Raw genomic sequence first — 22,523 nt, 5'->3', positions numbered from 1 at the left:
GTTTTCACCCTCTTATTCCTCCTATTTGTCCTTTTCTTGACATGTATTTACTCTATTGATATGTTTTCTTGCATGATATCAAGGCCAATACTTGAATAAAAAACTCTAAATGGAGTATGACAGAACTACTAGAAGCTGTACTGAAGAAAGATTGTGGCCAATCATAAATCAAACTATAACTGTTTAAAAGTTCATCAATTCTCAAGCAAGATTAGGAAAAATAAAACTTGTAAATTAAATAAATATAATTTATTTTATTAAAAGTCATACTTATTTGATATTGATGTGATAGTGATCACAAAGACAGTAAAGACACGGCAGCTAATTTGGGAAGTACAGTAGGCTTCCAGAAACAGAGCAAATGCTGTATCAGGTAAACAGGAAGAAAAAAAAAGGCTTTCAAACTAGCACTGTATATAGCACTTCTTAATAACATCAATCTTGAAGAAATATTTGCAGAATAACACTAAATTTTGCCTTGTCACTTATTCAAAGTACCTCTAAAACACCTGTGCATGAAGGAGGAAGTGATATTGGCCATGCAGTTTACATTTTCCTTCCTCGAGGATGAAGTTAGTGTACTTGCAGTGTTGCAGATATTAGATGACACCGTGTAACAAGACAGTCCTTAATGCTTGTACAGGCCAGGGTATGTTTCTAGGTGTGCGTTTCTTCTATATTTGACCAATAAAGATGAGAACCAACACAACTCTAACAGTAATTAAAGCTATCAGGCATACATAGTTGAATATGTAGCTGAATATGTAGTTGAATATGTTCAATATATTGGGCACCTGAAAATTTAAAGTTAAAAAAATCAGTTTCACAGAGAAATTTTCTCTTTATTTTGGTAAATATTGTCCAGTTCCCTCTCAGAACAGGTTATGATGGAACAGGAAAGCTCCAGAGTTTTTCTGAAATCCTGGCACTGAGTTAGTCATTGACAAAAGAGAATGAGCTAATTCATTTGTAGAAAGACAGGTGTTGTCTTATTTGTTATGTTGCAACCTTTGATCACAGCTTACACCTTGTGAATAAAATGTTTTTATTAAATTTTCTTGAATTTCAAAGAAAAAATGAGTCTATGTTCTTATTTGCTACCTCATCCAACACTAACTGTGATGGTTTCTGTTTGTTATTTTGTCATGTTTTCTCACTGCAGTCCCATGGAGTATGTAAGATTAACACCCACTCTGGGGGTGGAGTGTGTCCTTTAGAGAGGTCAGTACCTGGAGCTGACACAGTCCTTTGACAGTGGCACTTTTCAATATTTTGTGCTGCTTCTGGAAGGGTTTTAGACACTGTGATTCTGTCACTGCTCTTTTCTTTTCTTTCATGTCCATACTCCTCTGCATGTCATATTACTCCCCTTCTACAAAGAGACAAGGTATTTGTTTAATACAAACAGGGGCTTTGTTATTCATTCAGGATATTGTGCATCTTACTGTACTTCTAACACTGTTTCAGCTTTGGAGACACTGCTGTTTTCTCTTCCCTGCTGCTGTACCACTTAAAATATTAAGTTCCTGGGAGCTAGTGACCTGCTGTCGCACTGTAATGTCAAATGAGAAAAGGTATTGCTCTCCATTAGTTTAGTGTTTCAATGTGATGGAGGAATTTACAGTTATCAAAATACATGAAATGTGGAAAGACTTCTATAGTAACCTTTTAAGACAAACTGAAAATCTTCATAAGATTCCACTGCAACAAGCTATGCACACTCCTAATTTGTAGTTCATTTCCTGAAAAAACTTTTAATATACTCATTAGTAAGGTCTCCAATTTCCTTCAAGTTATTACAACCAAAATGTTTCCAGATTAATTTGTCTTTCACGTCAGCCAGCTTATTTTCATTGCACAGATGCAACAGATTATTTCCACCAAAAGTATTTTTCAGTTCTCATGATCTTACTAGTAAATTTAAGACAAGAAAGAAGCTAAATTTTAAGTTAAGTAGGGGACAATACAACTTAACATATATTCAGAAGTATAGGATGCAGTCCACAGAAAAGATTTGTTCCTTCTTGTATTTGCTGTAACCCATTAATAACAATAGTTTACTTTCCCAGGAAGCATAATAAGGATTAGTGGTACACATACCTCGCTCTCCTATTAGCTTCTGAAATTTCAGGAGAAAGTCTGAAAGAAATGACTTCTTTCTGAGAAAAAGACCATTTCACATTTAGTTGCAAGAAGTAATAATCCACAGCAAAGAAACATGCATGCAAAGTGGTGTTTTCTGGATGCAAATAATTGCAGTATCGCAAGTGCTAAAGGTGCCATTAGATTAGATACTACCAAAACTGGTAAAAGTAATGTTTAGTTCTTCTGATATTGAACTTTTCTTTTCAAAATTCAACCAGAATATGTAATTTCTTAATTATGCCAGACGGCACATAAGTTAATTGAAAGTGTAATGATAAGCTATCACTTTATTTAATGGCTGATGTGATAGTGAAATATGCTGGATCATTGATGTACATTTTCAAACCAAAGGCTGCTGCTCCCTCCACCATTCTATGTCTTCTGCTTTCACATTCTGCCTTGAAGTAGATGCATAAATGAGTAAGTTGTCTTCCAATAAAATAGATTTACAAACTGTATCTGTTAGGAATGTTTATTTCTTTTCTTGTTTAGTAATAAAAAATTATCTGTTAATTTGAAGAGAGGTAATGCTATTAGTTGAAAACCCTTCTGTGGAAATTGCTATTTCGGCGTTTCTGGAAAAGGGGATTTTTGATGCAGTGGCTCATAACTCTTTCTATAGAACAGTTAAAGTATTGTCTGTTAGTTCTGTTTGATTCCTGGTTCATTGACCTGATACATAGAGTCATTCAGATCTCATTGTACTTATCCTGCAGTCACAAAACAACATTAAGGACTTGTTTATGATGTCAGTAAAAAAAAGTTGTGTGCCCTGATGGAGTTGCTTCAGCACAATCACACACAAATTATCAGTAATAGCAATTGAATAGTCTGCTTCTCCATGAGCAAAACTAAACTCTAAGTTTGTAGAATAATGACTTTTTATAATTTTTGATGGAAAAAAATTTCTGTGCCTAGTTATTAAAATTCAAGATCTCAGCTACTGAATGATGTGAAATCCGAGCGGACCATTCTGTGCATTTGTATGAACTGCACAAAACCACCCTATTGAAGCAAAACCTGAAGACCAGTGCTGTTCTGTAATTTATGCTGTGTGCTCATTTATCTGATTAGTTACATTAATGGCAGTGGAACTTATAGCCTTAATATACTCCATGTTTCAGACAGAATTACGCAGAAAATGCACAAATTAATTTACATTCCATTTTTAACCTACTGTTCAACCAAAAAAAAAAGTATATTGATCCTGGAAAATCTGTTCAGAATAAAATTTTCTTCAGGCCACTATGAAACTGGAAGTTATTTAGATAACATATACTAATCTTTATATATATTTAACATATGTTTATGTGTATATGAAATGTGCTTTTAAAGGCAATTCCCATGTACTGCTTTTTCAAATGCACAGGGCTATGCTTAAATTATTAGGCATAGATATTTCAAAGTATTTGAAACTTCTTTTGTTCTGTATTAAAAATTAAACTTTCCAAAGGCTTCTTGAAAAGAAACTCTGTCAAAATATTGCTTTTCAGATAAAACAGATTTTCTTTCTCTTTTAGAAAATCCATCCTAGACATGAAAGTCTGTCCTGCTAAAAATTGATTCTAATCAATCTATTTTCAGAAGAAAACTTCAATTTTATGAGATATTAGCTAACCAAATAGAACTAAAACTGTTTTATTTATCATTTTTTGCATGTTTCACTGCATTACCTGCACCATCTATATGCTTAAAAGTAAGCATATGTTATAGGTTTGGCTTTGATGTGTTTTTGGCATAGACAAAAAAGGAAATTTCACACTAAATATCACACATACCAAACACACAATACCAAACTATACCAAAGCAATCATCAGATAATACTTCAGACATGTAATTTCTGGGAAACACTAAGTATGTTTTATCAAATACTTTGAAAATGGAAAGTCACTGTCATACAGTTGCCAGCTATGCTGGAGCTTAATTATTGGCATAGTAATAGAAAGAGATTCAGTTTCAGATACTTCAACTTTCATTCATGTAACTTAGGACCCACCACAGCTCCCTTAAGATATGTTATAAAAATACATCTGCTGTGAGGATAAAAGCACAAGGAGCTATCCAGGCCAAGTCAGGAGACATAACATTTAATAATCAGCTGCATGTGAAGACCCATTGACTTGATGAAGTACTCTACGGAGTGAAAAAGTCTTACAGAACATCCATCACAGGTATAGTAACAAAGAGGACAGTCCCTATCTGTATGTTTTAAATTCTTTGGAGAGGTTCATTAACACGATAGATATATATGTGATTTTCTCTTTGCATAGTTGTTTCCAACCTCACGCAATGGTGGGAATTAGAAGATGTGAAGATTGTAGATTGGCATTTATTTCTTTGATTTGTAAGTGTTTATAAGGCAATAGTACATATATTCACTAAGCTACTGCTTTCCAAATTCTCCATTGATTTCTCTTCTGTTATTTCAAAGTCACCTTTATTGAGATATGCATCTGCTACATTCCCCTGTCAGAGACAGGATACTAGGCTGCATAGACTTTCAGCTTAATCCAGTCTAGCTGTCATAAAGTCTTACAAACTGTAAGTTCCAGAAATGAAAAGGATCAAAATTATTAGTGGACACTGAAAAATATAATACAATCATACAAAATAATTAGTATCAGGACTCCTTTACTTTACAAACATATAAAATGCACTTACTTTGAGGGTGAGAAGAGGGAAAAAATCCTTTCATTAGAAAATATAATCACAAAGCTTTGAACAGATAAATTCACACACTGCAGAGTACACACACACACACGCATGCAGGCAGGCATGCACGTATGTACACACACAGGTGCACACATACACGCATACATACACACATGCTTAGAGTTTACACTGCATTCTTCTGATGCCATGATTATTATTTTATTTGTACACCCACCTTTACTGAACATTCTAAACAAACAATAGACAACAGTGTAAGGACTTTTCCTTAAAACTGCAACAAAACAAGTCTCAACATTTGCAAAACATTCCTTTATTATTAGAAATAAATTATTTTGTATAAAAATTAGCATGCGTTGACCATTGCATTTATTTTAGCATAACCCAGGACTTCAGTCAGCCGTCACAAGAAACAAACTCATCTTCTTTTACGAGTTGAACAATGTAGGACAGGAAAGGAAATTGTCACAATCACAAAAAAGTACTTACAAATATAACATCAGACATGGTTTATTTCAACAGCATTTTTTTTTCACAAGCTAACATTTGTTTTCCTTTTGTGATTTGCTTCCTTTAGTGAGTGAACAGTTCAGAAGCTTGACACTCTGTCTCTATGTTATAAAACTGGACTTTTCCTTCCCCTGTCTCTTTTTGCCTTTTGCTCTTGTTTAATCCTTGTTCTTTAGGAGACTGACTATCGATTTGAATGTAGTCTACTGATATTTTCAAGACTGAATTCTGGTGGTGGTAAAGTCTATGTTTGCAAGATCCAGTCCTGCAGATCTTCCAGTGAATTTCATCCCTGCTCAGTTTGCCTGATTGCTGTAACTGACATAAGTTGTCTTGGTAGAGGAGGCTGTAAATCAAAAAAACCAAAAACAAACAACAAAAAAAACAAAGTTCAGGATTTTTAGACTCAAGAGAGGAGGAAAAAAACCCATATTTAGCATTTGAACTCAGACAGTGCCCTACTATATTTCCAAACAATATGGTCCATGTTCATGTAATAAAGAATGTTTAAGGATGTATATAAGCAGTGAGTAAACTGGATCCCAAGTTCTGGGTTCTTCATGACCACTTATTTTGTTTATGACTAGGGAAAGCAGAGGTCAATAGAAGGGAACAATGATGAGTGGTTTCAGCATACCCACAACAGAATTTCAACATCTGGTATTATTACGTCTGAATTCGATATAAACATTTTTTAGTTTAGAGATTGGATTTTTCTTTCTCTTCTACTCGTTGAAGACAACTTTTCAGCTAGTGGCGGTTTGTCCATCTAGAAGGAGACTTATGCTCCTTGAAAGGAACAAAGCCTAACATAGGAAACACCTCTCCAAATTAGAGAAAAGGAGTAGATAGTCCCTACAGAACATATTATCTGGAGAAAATTATGCTCTCCTTATGTTGATGGCCAGCTGATCATATTTCCTTTTGATCAAAGCTGACACTCCTTGTTCAGAATGAGACAATATGCTGAGAGAATTAAACAGCTCTACTATTACAAAAGTGAACAACTATGAATCTTTTATGAAAGTTTGTTTCAGGTTCTAGCCCTCACATCTTTGCTATTAAAAAAATATAAAAAATATGCTATAAAAATATGACTCAAGTCATATCACTCAAGGTTAATGTGATGGTTGGAGGAGGGAAGTGGTGACATCCGGTCTCGTAGTTAGTTCTCTAATTTTAAATCAATTGGGTACATGGAAAATCAGACTGCTGAGGGACTGAATATCTTTTCTTCTCTATAACAAGGTCTATGTTACAATGCACAAAGAGGAATTTGACTTTCTAAATATGTTTTATATTCTGTCTGCTACAGATATGTTCTGCTTATGATAGTGAAGATTGCAGTTGGCAAGATGAAAATAACAGGATAGCAAAAATGTTGCCTGGTCTATAGATTCAAATTTTCTATTTCCATACCTTTATTCAATCTCTTTCTTTTTTATATATAGTCTGGTGAGAACTGCTGAGATAGAAAGGAAAAGCATTCTTCATGCTAACTCCTAAATTCAGCCCAACAATCTGATGATTTGTGAAGAACAGACTACAGAAACTGAGAAATGACAGTTTCTCTCCTCTGCATCAAAAATTAAACTAAATAAAGGATCACTAAAACTGATGCAAATTAATAGTGGTTAGTATAAATAATTAAGTTTACTTCTTGATTTTTTGTCATGTTTTAGATTTTCTGAGCAATTTGAATCTAATACTGCATTTGCCATTTTTTAAAGACACAACAGAACCAGACCAGTTTAATTCATCTATTACTGTAATGTTTTCCCCTAAGAATGTATATATAAGAATAAATAATCAAAAAAAGCTGAAAAATGTAATATTTCTTACTTTCATTTGCACAGGTAGCTCCAGCACCTTGTGTCTGGAAAAAGCTAATTCATGAAAGGACTGCTTTTGGCACACAAAGCAAGTCTTTCTCATAGTTGATTACAACATTTGAGCACCAACATGAAATAGCTTTATTTGCATGCATTGGGACACTTGAAGCAAATATAGCCTCATTTACATCTTTCAGATCTTTCAGATGGGATGTACTGCTCCTGTCTGAACTCTCTCATGCTCCCACAGCTGGATTTCTGAGAGGATTCTATTTTTTCTTTTGCCCTGCTAAGTTCCTGCACAAAATAATGCAGGATTGATGAAATGGCACCAAGTTCTTCAACTATAGAAGGATATTTTTCCTAGCTAATAAATAACAGATAAATGCACATCTGCAAACTCTGCACATTTCAGAACAAAAGGACAGAAAGATCAGAGCCATTTTTCTTCCCCTTTCCCTGAAAGTAGGGTCAGATATATGATCAGGTTAAGTGAGCTTACCACATTATCCTGTATGAGCTGAGTTCTGTGATAACTTTACATATGCATGTTTTTAGCCCACAGCAATGTAACACAATTAAATTTATCACAACTCAGTAATCTGAATAATGTGAGCATGTTTGCAAGAAGCTCAAAATACAAAAATAATAGTTACTATACCTCAGCTGATATAGAGTAATTTGTTAAATTGCTGTAACTTTGTTGGGTATCTGAGAATTAAACAGTTTTGATAGGATTAATCTAGAGCTGTCAACAAACAAAAATTATCTAGTTGAGTTCTGAGTGTTGTTACTTTAAAAAATGATAGCACAGGAATTTAATGTAGGCAGTAGTTTGAAATATATTAAAACTAATCTCATCTCCAAACAATGTTTGGGTCTTTGTACTTGATAAATATTGCATGTGTCTTTATAGTTATGTGGAATAAGTCTAGAGTTCATGTTTGGGGATCTGAAAACTTCAGCAGTTGGTGTCCTTCTCCTTAAGACTGTTAGCATTTCACAATAATAACATGAACCACATTTGGCAAGCCTAGATGACCAGAAAAAGTAACGGGCTTGGCTCAAAATATTTCTGGAAATGAACATTTTTTTACAGCTGCAGTCATTACTTTGCTGTTGGAATGAAACAAAAAGAAAAAGAAGAAAATAAAGAGAATTTAAAGCAATTTATAATTATTATTATGATCTGACCCATATTCATTTAATGTACTTGTCATTGCCTTCTGCAACTGCACCTGAACAGGTTTTTTCCTGTTTCCCAGAAGCAATTTGTTTTCCACTGAATGTGGACCTACTCCCACAAATAAACCCATGAACGCAGGTGTGTGGAAGACAACATAGAATAACATGTGTTACATGGAACAGGGCAAACTAGATGGAGCAGAGCTGTCTCTGGGTGGGAAGTAAAAGGGATTACATGACTACCTCACCCTATTTCTCACCTAGTTATGAGCACTGCTGTCATTAGTAGTATTTGTGCTTGGTAAATGGGGGGCAACACTCACGGCCCACTTCTGGTACACTAGGAGTAGACTGATATTTTGCAGTCAGTTTCATATACTGTCACTGAAAAGAAAGATCTACCTCACATGGAGTCAGTGCAAGAAAAAATTTTGTGGTGTCAAGAAGTTGTTACTAGTGACGTAGTGAAAAGGACATATACTGCATTGTGCACTTATAATTCACAGGAACCTTCAAAAGTTTTGACAATAACTATTTCAGGGAAGAGAGAAACCCATCTTGAGGTCTAGAACTCAATTACATAGGGAGAGCTTTCTGGAGTTCAAATGACTTGACTGAATTTTTGCCTATGAAGCATTATGATGGATGAAAGCCTAGTCAGGATATACTCCTAGTGAGGTCAAAATTATATAGATGTGTTACTGTTAAAATCATGTTTAGAGCACAGTAAATAAGCATTACCCTGCATACAAACACTACTGGAGAAGCAGACTGGTTTCCAGTAGCATCTGTTTCTATGAATTATGCATAATCACAGCTTAAGGAATACCAAACACAGCATTTCTTAATTAGGTATGTGAAAACCCTCCTTTATCCTCTCCTCAGAAGTTTGTCATTTTGCACACTCGGCAAAATCCACCTCTCTTTTCCTTCTCTTTTGGAGACTTGTGAAGACTTGCAAAATTACTGAGTCTTTCACATTTCTATTCTGTTATTCGATCCATAAAGAATTTCTATGCCTTTCTTGTTTGTCCTTTGTTACATGTCACAATCTGAAGCTGTATAAACCCATAGTTCACTCTAGCAGTTTTACACATTTTGAACGGTCATGAGTTTTTCCAGTGAAACAGTTTGTACTCAGTATCCTCCATGCATCAGCAACTATAGTATGGTAAACTTATGGGCTACTTTTAAATAGTCTTCAATCTTGCAAACTCTGATAGAGTTCAGTGGGGGTTGCATTTTTCAGAAATAAGTACAATATTTTAATGCAAACTTGGTACTGCCTCGTTTCAGTGTGCTTAAACAAAATAGTACTATTTAATCACCCAACGCTATCATCAAAAAGTAATAAAAATTAAAAATAAACCATGCTGTTTGCAGTAAAATGACTGAGAAACTTAGCTGTTACAGCTGCTGCCCATCTAATGTGACATCTAACTTCTCAATAGAAAACAATTCTCCATTGCTAAGCACTGGGGTAAGGTTAATGTCTCTGCTCGTATTTGATTATTATTGTTACTATGAAGTCCAGTTGATGATATGTTATGTGGTGGAATGGAAGCTGTAACCTCTGTTGTCTTCTATACCAGAGCAACTTAGAAATGTAGCAAGATTCAAGAACTTTCCTGACATGGGAAAGAATTTTTTTCCCATTACAAACCTACGATATATCAGAACATGTAATGATTAAGCTTCATATGAATTTTCACGATATTGTACCAAGATGAGTAAGACCACAACAAAAACCTGGATGGCAAGCGTTATTCTGGGAAGTGTTAGTCATGAGTTGTGATAAAAGAACAATCCAACAAATATTAAGGTAAAAAGATAAAAACCATTCTTTTCACTTCCTTATCTGACTTCAAAATAAAAACAATGTTAGCTGTTTTCATTATAGATTTTTTCAACAGCCTTTGAGTTTTGAATATACAATGATGACCATAAATACACCTCATGAACTGTCAGGACATACCACTGGCACAGCAATGTACAACACATCAAAATAGCACTAGCTAAAACAAATAATTTTTAAAAGATGTGGCTTTTCAAAATCTGCTTGTGCTTTTTTTTTTTTCCTACTAGCCTCCTGCGAAAATCAATTTCTTGGAAACAACTCTAGACATTCCTGAATTCAGCAGTACATGTCTGACACATCTCTGGATTCATGCAGAACAAGCAACAAAAATAATTAGGTTTTTTATTAAAAGAAAGTGCATTCTTGTGAACGTACATCTATTAAGATGTGCTGCCACTCTTGACCAAGTCTACAGATGACTTACTGTTGGTTTCAAGACTTTCACAGAGTTCAGTCTTGACTTCGCCATTTGGTCTGTCGTTTCCTTTTTGTGTCAGTTTGCTTTGCATTGTAGCAGCTGTCACTACAGCCTTGAAGCTCCGCTTCCGTTTTTGAACATTCTGCTCTGGATGAAAAATGATAATATAAACCTTGGGCATGTAGAGCATGCCCAGAGACACAGAAGCACTTAAACTCATGGAGATAGTAAGTGTTGTTGTCTGGATGTACATCTGGGGAAGGAAAGAAACAACAACATAAAAGTCATTGTTATATTGATTTAATATAAGAAGGAAAACAAAGAAATTATCTTAAAAGTACTATCTGGAAAGGGAACATACATCAAAAGGACCCTTGGCTTTGGTTGCTTTTAATTATAGCTAAGTATGGCTGTTTCCTGTTGGATTTGTAACCTTAAGAGTAGGCAGTTGAAACAACCCAATATTCATGAAATTTCATTCTCATAAAAGTATCAAAGATGCTGCAGAAAACACATTTTTAGAAAAAAAACAGTATGCCTGGACAAGAAAATAGGAACAATAGAGATACCCTTGTGTCATCTATTTTAACAGACAGAAGCCTCTACACCAATATGCCATATGGTGATTCAACAGTGTGCAGCATGGCTCAACTGACAGTAGCATAATGAAGAATCTAATGAAATCTTTTATATAGTCTGTGAGTTCCAAGCTGGGGAAAAAAAAAGTTTTCCATAGTGGTGCTTGAATACTCCTGTGTGTTGGAGGATTGGTTTTTTGTTTGGTTTTTTTGTTTGTTTTCCATCCTACTTTTGAATTCTAATCACAATTCTCCATTGGCACACCATAAAGTTATTAATATGTCATGGTCCTAACTAAGAAATCAGAAAATTGTGGAACCATGAAATTACCTCACAGAAGACATCAGTTCCCCATAGATACAAAGGAAAAATCTGGCATTTCAGAGCAAGTCTGTCTATTTTTTGTTATCACCTACAAAAAGAAGGGAACTCTGGTCTTCCATAATACCATAAAAAAAAATTACAATGATCACTCCATAAGAACAGCAGACCGAAGTTTCTATTTGAAGAAGTATTCAGCTAGCATATTAGCAATACCAATTGTAGTTCTGCTCAACATTTATTTTTTCTTAGGAAATTATTTTTTATTAGCCATATTATGAACAAAAAATTACTTTACAGTTCTGTGTTAAGTAGGAAATCTCTCAGTAATCCTTGCTATAATGAAAAAGATACTGAAGTAAAACATCCTCAGTGCCTTGGCAGACAATTCAGTGACATTATTGTCAGGCATGATTTTAAGCACTGGCCAACACCATCACATTAACCTGAAGATAAGGTGGTAAGTCTGTCTGCAATGTCAGCTTCAGATCATCATTTTTTATGAAGTGCCCTTGGGTGACTTGGCCCTTGGCAGAAAAGTAGAGATATAATAAACTGTTGTGCACTATTATAGTTGAACATTTTTAATGCCTTTCAGCCTACAAAGTTTTTCCATTAGATACTTTCTCCTTAGAGATCACAAATAAACTGTGCTCTCTCACTTAAAGCAATCTTAGGTAAGAAAAAAACACGGGTTCTCAACCACCTAATAAAGTAACTGTATAAATGAACAGAAATACAAATACTATGCCAAATACTACATAAAAGGAAGGATAGTCCAATCTACTCTTCAAGAAAACACTAACAATTCTTCAAAATCTGTAAAGACTTCAACCGGCTTTCAGGGACAGCACCAGACTGAAAAGACAATCAGGACTGTCTTTCTGTTGTACTGAGGAAAGTTATAGGAGCAACACCTTCCTTCATTTCAATCATACATCAATTCAATACTTGAGGAAATAATATACTCTTTTCTCACACCAGTGAAATAATTCCATTCCTTTCAATCTCCAAAATGACAGTGGTGTGCCTGAAAGCAGAGCTATATTGTGCATGAACATTTCTAATGAAAACATTACATGGTCACATTAATAAACAGTTTTTTCCAGACTTCTGTGGAAGGACCTCTGTGCAGATGCATGTTCACATGCAGACAGCACCAACACATCTGTTTCTCCCTGAACCAAATTGACTGATCGCCAAACAAACTGGTACAGCAGTGGCTTTTAGGGTTAAGCATTGCTCTAAGTGGCGTTCAAAAGCAAAAGTATTTTGGTTCCTAAGGATGAATATATTTCCTAATGGGATTTTCAAAACTGAAATCATTGCAAGCAATACATTTCAAAAACTGTATTGTGTATGAAAGTTCCATTAAACACAAAAATTCTTTTTGAAGCCTTAACATTTTTTAAAATCCAAGTCATAGCAGTTAAGTGCCTACCTAAGCCTCACCCATGCATTCTGTAACAATGCCTGGCATTTAAATATGTTTCAGAGTTTTTATTTCTTATCAACTACACAAGTTCTAAGACTTTCTCTCCTGGTTCAGTGTAAGAGTGGCATGATAAAAAGGATAAAGCTCTGAATCTTATAGGATAAAATACATGCATTAATTTAATAGTAACATTAACAAATCTATACATTATAGTAGATCTCAATGATCTTTTTTTGCAATAAGAGGTGCCACAGTGCCAAGATCTTATAAATACTAAAGAGGTTTCTCTTAGTATATCAACGACAGCTTGAAGGTTTGCAATCAACTAATCTTCATAAACAAAACAACTCTAAATCTCATCATACACTGAAATAATAAGAGCCCATGGATTTCAACACAGGTATTTTTCGTTAGATATGTCATTACATCTAATCTATTTTCTGTGGATTTAATTAATGACCAGCACAACAGCCTATTTTGAAAAATCCAAATCACAGTTTCATGTTGCCGATTACAGTTCATATGCAATGGGGTTTATTTCTAATGATTGCTCTGTTTCTGAACCATCACTGTAATTATTGAAATATTAACAGTTTTCAAATTGTGAATATAGTCTTTAAAGGGCTTCAGACTCTGGAATCTTGTTTTTCTTGGATCACCCATACTACTTACTCTTTAATGAAGCCAATTAGAAAGAAGGGCTTAAAGACACTTACAAGACCTTGAGAGAAAGGCTTTGAACATATATTAATGTACACATCGCGTGTGCGCGTACCTCAGTCTGACTTCATAGGCTAATGCAATTGCATACTCAGCTGGAGGCTGAGTTGTCCATGACAGTCTGAGTCTGATTCCTTTTCCTACTGTAATCATAGAATAGTTAGGGTTGGAAGTGACTTTTAAAGGTCCTCTAGTTCAGCCCCCCTGCAGTAAGCAGGGATATCTTCAACTAGATCAGGTTACTAAGAGCACCAGACAACCTGACCTTGAATGTTTCCAGGCATGGGGCATGTACCACATCTCTGGTTAAACTGTTCCAGTGCTTCACCACCCTCACCATAAAAAAATCCTTAATACTAGTCTGAATTAACCCTCTTTTAGTTTAAAACCATTACCCTTTGTCCTATTGAAACAAGCTCTACTACTTTTTTAAGTGGTGATTTGCAGGCTGAGAGTCTGTTCACAGGACAGGAATGTCTCTTGCATTTAATTTTTCCTGTCTTTGGAATCCCCATTCTTGCAGCCCGATGAAGCCCAAGTCTAGCAAACAGGATACCACACACTTGGCTTGACTTTTGTCTGACTCTTACCTTGTTTTATTCCTGACAAGGGGACAATGATGTTTTATGGCTGTACATTCTGTGTACTTTTATTATTCTGGGAACATAACTACCTGTAACTTTTACAGAATTAGCTGCTCTAAAAATCAAGGAGCAACAAAAGTAGTTCAGTTTAATAAGATATGAGGTCTGAATAATTTTTCATGTGTTTCACAGTGGTAGCTCACTCAAACTTAGAGGAGAATAAAGGTCCCTTTTTTACTATGATTCATAGTTACACAGAAATGAATTTCAGCACTCCTCACACTAAAATCCCTTCTGAACTACAAACTTTTTGTCCAATAATGCCTTTCATAAATGTAACAAAGACTGCTATATCTATTCTCCTTGTTCTTGACAGTCAGAGGATATGTCAGAAAACGAAAATCATGGTAGCACAAGAAAAAAAACCCTTTAAACTACAGGAAAAACTTGAGGTCTAAATAACTTTCTGTCTCCATCCTTCACCTCAGCCCCACCCCAGAACTGATACAAGACTTCTTATGCACAATTTTAACCTCCACAATAGAAAAAAGATTCCTCACAATAGATAGTCTCTCATATGAAAGATTTAGATCCCCACTCAGACACATGATCTCTCTATCCCACAGGTGACCTGGACCCTTTCCTCATCAGAAGGATCCTACAAGTTTGGTAATACAGCCTTCAGATTATCCTAACTCAGCAGCTAAAATACATAATGGCCATTGATTCTAGGACTATGTATCTCATATCTTTCTACTTTGAAACTTAAAATATTACATAGGAAAGACTGGGCCAATGAAACACACTATTTTAGTAAAGCCAGATGCTCTGATGAGTTCTTGAGTTTGAAAGTACTTAAACTGAATTGCCTTCTTGGTAACCTGAAAAATTTCTATGCATCAAAGCAAGTGTGTGCACTGAATTGTCCCAGTGCAGGCAGCTGAATGACTGCCTCTCAGCTAGGCTTTCCTGCTTGGAAATAAAATATCCCCCAAGTCCCCTGTAGTGTCTCATCAGTTTGGTGCTTGCTGAGGCTTAGTTCAACACAAAGCAACTACTTTCACTAAGGGAAAAAAATCGTGGTAATGTCACAACCTTGTCCAGATTGCTTCCTTGTTTTGAGTCCTCCCCTATTTTTACATGTAAGATAATAGTCAGGGTCTCTCCAGAATTGTTGATTTGCTCATGCTATTTATTTTTCTCTTCTCAGTTTTAATAAGTCAAATACAGTCAAACAGACTCCTACCCAGTCTGTTCCCTAATCTGGTTTTAATAGTATATCCTGGAAAGGCGGAACATATGGCTATTGTGATGCCTTGAGTAAATTGAATCTGTTTACCACTTTGGCACAAGTTCTCTAATTCCTGGTAGTTGTAAGAACACAGATGAAAAAGTCCAGCAGTGAGTGAAGTGCTAAACCACAGAGGGAAGTCTTGGTACATCTCAGACTATGAGTGTGCCTAGCATAGATTCAACTCAGCTACTTGCAGTCCAAAGAGAAGTGGATGCTTGAAGAGACACAGCTGGTCTAATGACTTTCAATGGCTAATTCTATACAATTTGCCCTTTAGAGGCCTCTTTCCCCACAGGATAGAGCAATAGCCTTAGTATCAAACACTGGAGTTTGAACCGTCCTGCTGAGACAGATAAATACAGGCACTCTTGAATATGTCCCACATCGCTAGTAACAGAGCAGAAGATTGAATTATGATTTAATTTTTCCTTTATCCTTGTTATCAAATTCTTTATATCTCTTATGTGAATCTTCTCAGCTGCTTCAGCCACTTCCATATTTTAAGGCCAGAACCGCAGCAAGCTTCGTTCCCCAATAGTTTTACTGTATCTCATTCCCGCCTTCCCCTCTTTCCTTCATTCTCAGCTGCTAGAAGCCTTTACCAGATCACTTCTGTCCAGGAGATAAACAATACATCATAAAATGAAGATACATATCACCTATCTACAGGCATCCCTCATATTGGGAAAGACAGCAAAATGTGCCTTCTTTCTTTGTGGTGGAGACAACATGAGTCTTTTTATTCCCAGGAAAACACTGAAAGCATTCATAGCCATCTTCCCTGTGCTGCAGAATGTAGAAGGTTTAGGAAAAAGACAGTCCTTTTCTTCTTTTAAAGTAATGAACATGCCATACACTACAATTACTTTTGTGTGTGCTGCTGCTTGCTGAAGAGTTGACTGGCTGACAAAAATTGTTTCACAGTCATGTTCACAAATTAGAAAGAAACACCATGCAATGGATTCCACACCAAAGCAACGAGAAAAATACTAGATACAGGTAAATAGATATGAAATACATTTGAAACCAGGAGAATGTAAACAGGGAGGCAACAATGCTGGCAAGGTGCCAATAACTGACCAAAGGATTCATGCTTCTCTGCAGAACCCCATAAGCTGACACCTACAGGTTTTTATTGCTTTCAGTGCAAAACGCACTTTTCTATCTTGACCTGTGGGAAGAAAATTTTTTGAAGGAAAACAGGTACAAGTCAGTCATTGTTTAGCTCATTTAACAAGCTTGTTTTCCAGGTATAAGATAAACCTCACTGTATGAGTCTTCTTCAAACATTTGTTCAGTTAGAAAACGTGGGAAGCTACATTACTTATATATTTTTTAGCCTTTTAAAAACATTCCTTACCAAACTAGCAATTAAAACGAGGCTTAAAGAAGAAATGTGAAAGCCTTCTCACAAACATGAAAGTACAACATTCATTAGATTATTATCTCAAGAAGTAAATGTAGGCTATGATTCTTCACACAGCAGAAGAAAACAAGTGCTGAAAAAGCATATAATCTTCATTTTTATTCTTAAATTTCTGTTGCTTCCAGAAAGTTATGAGAAAGGAAAGCTCTAATAACAGATTTCAAATTAAATGTGTTCCACATTTAAAAAGTATGAACTTCCATTAAAGCTTGGATGTGAGAGGAGCTATAAAAGCTTGGAGGAGTCTTAGCGGAACATGTATATAAGTGCATTTCAGAAACTGAATTATGGTGACTAGTTCAATTCAGATTTTTCACTTAACTCTAATTTTGACCTTACCTGCAATATTTATAAGTATTCCCTTTCTACCCATAAATTATTTTATTCAAAGAAAGGAATTGCCTTACTAGGTCTTTTTTTATCATTGTATTTATTATTTTAAGGTAAATAGATACAGAGAACTTAGAGATGAGAACTGCAAAGTTTGCATTGCATAGCCTTCCTTCCAAAGTTTTATTTCACCTCAGGTCTAAAGCTAACCTTAGTTCACCCAAACATTTCCCAGTGATTTCTCAATACCTGATTTTAGCACAAAACTACACTAGGACAGTTTTGTCCCAAACAAAGGGGAGGGGAGAGGAGGGAAAGGTTCAAGGAGATTTTATTGTGGCCTTTCAGTATATAAAAGTGGGGGGGTTGGGGGGAGAGTGGGTAAGAGAGACAGAGAGAGACTTTTTACCAAGGCCTGTAGTGACAGGAAAAGGGAAATAGTATTACCCTGAAAGAAGGTAGATTTAGACTGAAGATAAGGAAGAAATTTTTTGCAGTGAGGGTGAGACACTGGCACAGGTTGCCCAGAGAAGCTGTAACTGTCCAAGTTAACTGTGTTCCAAGACCAGGCTGAATGGGGGGGCCCTGAGCAACCTGGCCTAGTGAAATATCTCCTTGCCCATGGCAGGGGGGTTGGAACTAGATGATCTTTAAAGGTGCCTTCCAACCCAAACTTTTATATGATTCCATGATTCATAGCAACATGGCACTTTCTTAACATGGCAGACAATAATGTCAGTTGTCATTTCTGTTGGCAAATGTAATCTCTTATCAAAACATTCTAGAAAACCAGATTTTTTATTGGTTTAATTCCTTGTTTTTCCTTCTCTTCCCTTTGCTTGTTTCAATATGCCAGTTTCAGATGCTTTAGCTCCTCCAAAACTGCTAATTTCAAAAAGCATTCTGTTGATGTGCAACCCCTGTAGACAGTTTTACAGATAACATCACACAACATTGGAATCAGAAATTATGTTGGTTTTTGGTAAAAGTTGGAGAAGATTAGACAAACAAGTGTTGTATTATCAAACATTCTACTCATTGGAAATAAGCAACATTATTGAAGGGAAAGAAATGTTCAGCTTTACTTCATCTGCAACATTTACTGCATTTTATACTAAACTAGTAATAAACTAAAGTCTGATTCTTCACTGTGTTCCATCCTCAGGATATACATATCATGGAAAATCCTAAGTACTGCCTTGCAGACTTTCAAAGTAATTTAAAATATCAGTATGTAAATTGATTTTTTTTCCTCTCCTAAAGTCTCATAATATAATTAATTTTTTCTTCTCCTATATCACACTATCATATAGCTAGCATATACCACAGCACAAAATTTATTGCAGTATTATGGTTTTTAAAGTCCATGTGAGTCATACCTTTCATCAACCTTACTACAAATAGAGCCACAGTTTTCAGTAATTGACCAAAGACTAATTTCTATTATGTCTCTTGTAATGTGCATGTCAGTCCTGATAGTCAGGAATACTGAGCTCCAAAAGGTCAAACGGAAATTTAACACTAATTTTTTGTACAGATAAGCTAAAATACCTCCAAACACAAGTAAAAAAAAAACAAAAAACCATAAAAACATATTGGAAAAAGACTGTGCTGAATGGAAAAAACTGAGGAATGAGATTAATTAAATTAATTCTTATTTATACATTAATTGAATCTTCAACATAATGTACAAGTAGGATTTTTATGGTATGTTGTGTTACATTTATGATCTTCTTATTGACAAAATGTTAAGCAAAGAATTTGTTTGTCTAATTTAAATCTTAACAGCCTACTCAAAATCATAACAAATCTTATTATTAATCCAGTTACAATTATCCTAGCTTTTACTTTTCAAATTATTATTACAGGAAAATCTCATTAATAATGTAGCTAAATCTGTATATACATAAACTTTTGAGTATCAATCCCTTTTCTCCAGTGAAACACACCCAGTCCCTGCTCCTCTGGTTCCTAAGGCCAACAGATTCAGCCTTCCGCAAGATAAATAGAAGGAAGAGAAAATTGTGTTAAAAAGCCAGTATCCCAAGTCCTTGATGTTGATGTCTGGTATTCCTTCCTCCTTAGCTTTGGGTCAGGCTGAGGTTGTATTTACACATTTTCTAACACTGTGCCCTTATTTCCTCTTTTTTAAAAACGAGATCTCCTCTAAATTATCTCCACCAATTAACTGCTTATTGATTGAAATTAAGTCCCAGTTACTTTGTTACTGAGTCGTTTTACAGGTTTGTTAGATCTTTACCATGTACAGTATTCAGAGACCTAAGCTGAAACAAGTTTGGCAGCACTCCCCACTGCTGGACAATTGTTACCACAGCCATCACAAGCTCAAGATACTAAAAAAAATATATTCCAAAAGCCCATATTGACAGGTCAATATAAAGCCTGCAGCCTTTTTCTATTAACAACACACCCCCCCCATACATATTTATTAAGCAATATCTGGGTATTCTATAAAGGCTTATTTCCAACTTTATTTGATAAAAAATACTCCTTTATTATAAGATTTCCAAAGAGCCTTCAAATTACTTTCATATTACTTTCAAATACAGCAAAATTAAAATTCTCTTTTGTCAAATACATTCTAACTTGCACAACCTATCTAGATGAGATACAGTATCATTTAGAGGACAATTTTACTTTTGCACTTTTATCACTTTCACAAAACTTTATTTTCTATAAGTGGTTTATTATTAATTAGGTCTTCAGGTATCTACTTTGAATGCAGATTGAATTTACCCTAAAGCTAAAAAACTAGCAAATGTGGCAGGTGGACTATTTAAAATAAATTCATGTCAATTCAAACATTTTCAATTACAGTCCCTTTGAAAACATGGGAGCTGCATTTCAGAACACTTTACACTCAAGGACCCAGTTGACAAGCCCAAAATTGTCACTTTCATATGCATAATTGACTAGAGATGAAAAAGGGAAAGCAAGACTGCCTTATAGTGAACTAAGGAAAGACGTTGCCAATAAAAATTAAAATATATGGTCTGAATTTAATTCAAATACCAGGATTAAAATAAGAACAAAATGTTCTGCTATAACACAAAGGCCATTGATGTTGACTGACACATTCTTATAATTAGAATATATCACTGAGTAGAAATTTTTTCTTGTCCAGGTTTGAATTACATTGAGTATTAAAATTCTGGTTTTTTAAAATTAGGAATGCTTACTGAAGATCTATTACCTATGCTCATAATGCATAGAAAAAGGTTAACCCTAAGTGCTGGTTTATTAGACTATTAACTACATTTAGTTTCTTTTTTTCTGAAGTCTTTTAAATATGCATAACACCTGAGCTAAAGAGATAACTGTGGTCTAGAAACACTGTAAAATGGCCTCTAACTCTGTAATAATTAACTTGGTACTAGGTTTCATTTTAAAATGTGTTTGCTTATTATTATGCTGCTTATGTGTTGCACACATAGCTTAAGTGTCAGGGTTTAAATACCTGATAGAGACAAAAATTAAGTGAAGTACACTTGCTCAGAAGATAATTTTATTTAGCATCTTCAAGTGGGGCATAATTAAGTTACTCTGTCATACAAAATGATGGAGGTTTAAATAAGTAACAGCTGGTTACCCCAATGGCTGTACAACTGAAGGGCAGCCTTTGGCAGAAAAAGCTGTACAAACACAATCAATACATTATGCTAATGGGAACAATGTAATGAGCAAGGAAGCAGCTAAAACAGAATGACAAAAAGAAAAACAAACAATCAAACATGTCCCTGCAGCCCTTAGCAAGCGTTTCAATTGCAATTTGTGAACAGAAATCTTACAACGGCTGTATTCAAGTACTAGTCTTATCTAGAAATGTTTGCTGTGTTCATTCCTTATGTCAGAATAAATTTAATGGCAACCAGATGAATCAGCTGATGGCTGCTTCAATGAATTTACACCATATTACTCCAAGTGGTGAACTGATCAAAACTTATAAACTAATAAAAATATTTTTTCATTAATTTTATCTCTGATATTTTAGCAAAAATAAATTAACTAAACTGCAGTATAAATTAGAGTTAAAAATCTGCACATTATAAAGCTATTTTCTCTCTGTTGCTACTAATCTCTAAAGGTCTCACTTGAGTGTTTACTTGGTGTCATTCTGATTTATTTTGTCCCATAATTGATTGTGACATGTCCCCAGTACAGATTTTCTGTTAGATTTACTCACTGCAGAAGACCATTGTGAATTCTCTAATTCACTCTGGAACAGGAAAAAACATCCACTAACCTGAAATGGATTTTAGAAGCAGACACCAGGTTCCTAGCTTCAGTGCAGAGGGTAGGTATGTTGCACGCTAAACATGATACGTTCTGTGCTACAACTAACCCACAGCCCTTTCAAAGTCCACTTTGAAAAGTGGAAAAGCAAAAGACTTTCAAAATAAGTGTTTTCAAATAAGACTTTTGACTGAACCTATGTTGCACGCTAAACATGATATGTTCTGTGCTACTCTGAGAAGCTTTAAATTTCCTCTTTGTTTACCTGGAGGATTCTTAAGGCAAAGCAGGATTCTATTGACTCACACAGAAATGTGCAATATGATCCTAGAGGACCATCTCTGTGCTATCTCAGGAGAGGATCTCTGGAGAGCAGCAAGGTAGAGCAGTGATGACATATATGCCTTCCCCCTCCACCCTCTGCCTTGCCCATGCACACCATCCTTCTAACTTTTACCTTCTTTTTGCTATTTGTATGTTCAGGATTAATTGAATATAGGTTTTCTGGGATTGGTTTTTTGGGGTTTTTTTGGTGCTTTTTTTTGTTTTGTTTTTTGGTTTGTTGTTGTTGTTGTTTTTTTTCAACTTAACTGCAACCTTCTCTGGTGAGGTTTCAATTAGTTTATCCCAGATAATAAAACAGTGAATACAGTGTAGTTTTACACTGTTATTATGTTATTATTGTTTATCTATTTGAACCCTCAGCAGCTACAATGTCAGTTACCTATCACAACAGGTAATACTGAATTTTTTCTAGATTCAGCATTAGAATATCTCTGATGTCACCATCCAACATTTGCTTTTCCTCTGACATTCCTACCTGTCAAGAATATTAATCCTGAAATAAAAACCCTAACATTTTAACTTTTCTGGGAGCAATGCCAGAAGATAGAAACTTACGTCTATAAGGTATGCAGCAGGAAAGGTGTATAAATTGCACAGCAGAACCAACAACAAGGTGG

The 22,523-nt window shown here is 35.2% G+C and overlaps 1 long non-coding RNA gene across 1 annotated transcript; it reads right to left on the bottom strand.

The window, feature by feature from the left end:
* Positions 1 to 239: 239 nt before the first annotated feature.
* On the bottom strand, positions 240 to 22,170 carry LOC108449029. The gene is made up of 3 exons (XR_001865129.1): positions 22,159 to 22,170; positions 10,576 to 10,871; positions 240 to 5,671 (listed from the first exon to the last, which is right to left on the bottom strand). It is a non-coding gene; the product is annotated as an uncharacterized LOC108449029 (long non-coding RNA).
* Positions 22,171 to 22,523: the final 353 nt, after the last annotated feature.

The sequence above is a fragment of the Corvus brachyrhynchos genome, unplaced genomic scaffold, assembly GCF_000691975.1.
Source record: "Corvus brachyrhynchos isolate BGI_N302 unplaced genomic scaffold, ASM69197v1 scaffold29, whole genome shotgun sequence".
Classification (NCBI taxonomy): Eukaryota; Metazoa; Chordata; class Aves; order Passeriformes; family Corvidae; genus Corvus; species Corvus brachyrhynchos.
The sequence above is the reverse complement of the archived record's forward strand: the minus strand, read 5'-3'. Positions and strand labels throughout refer to the sequence as shown.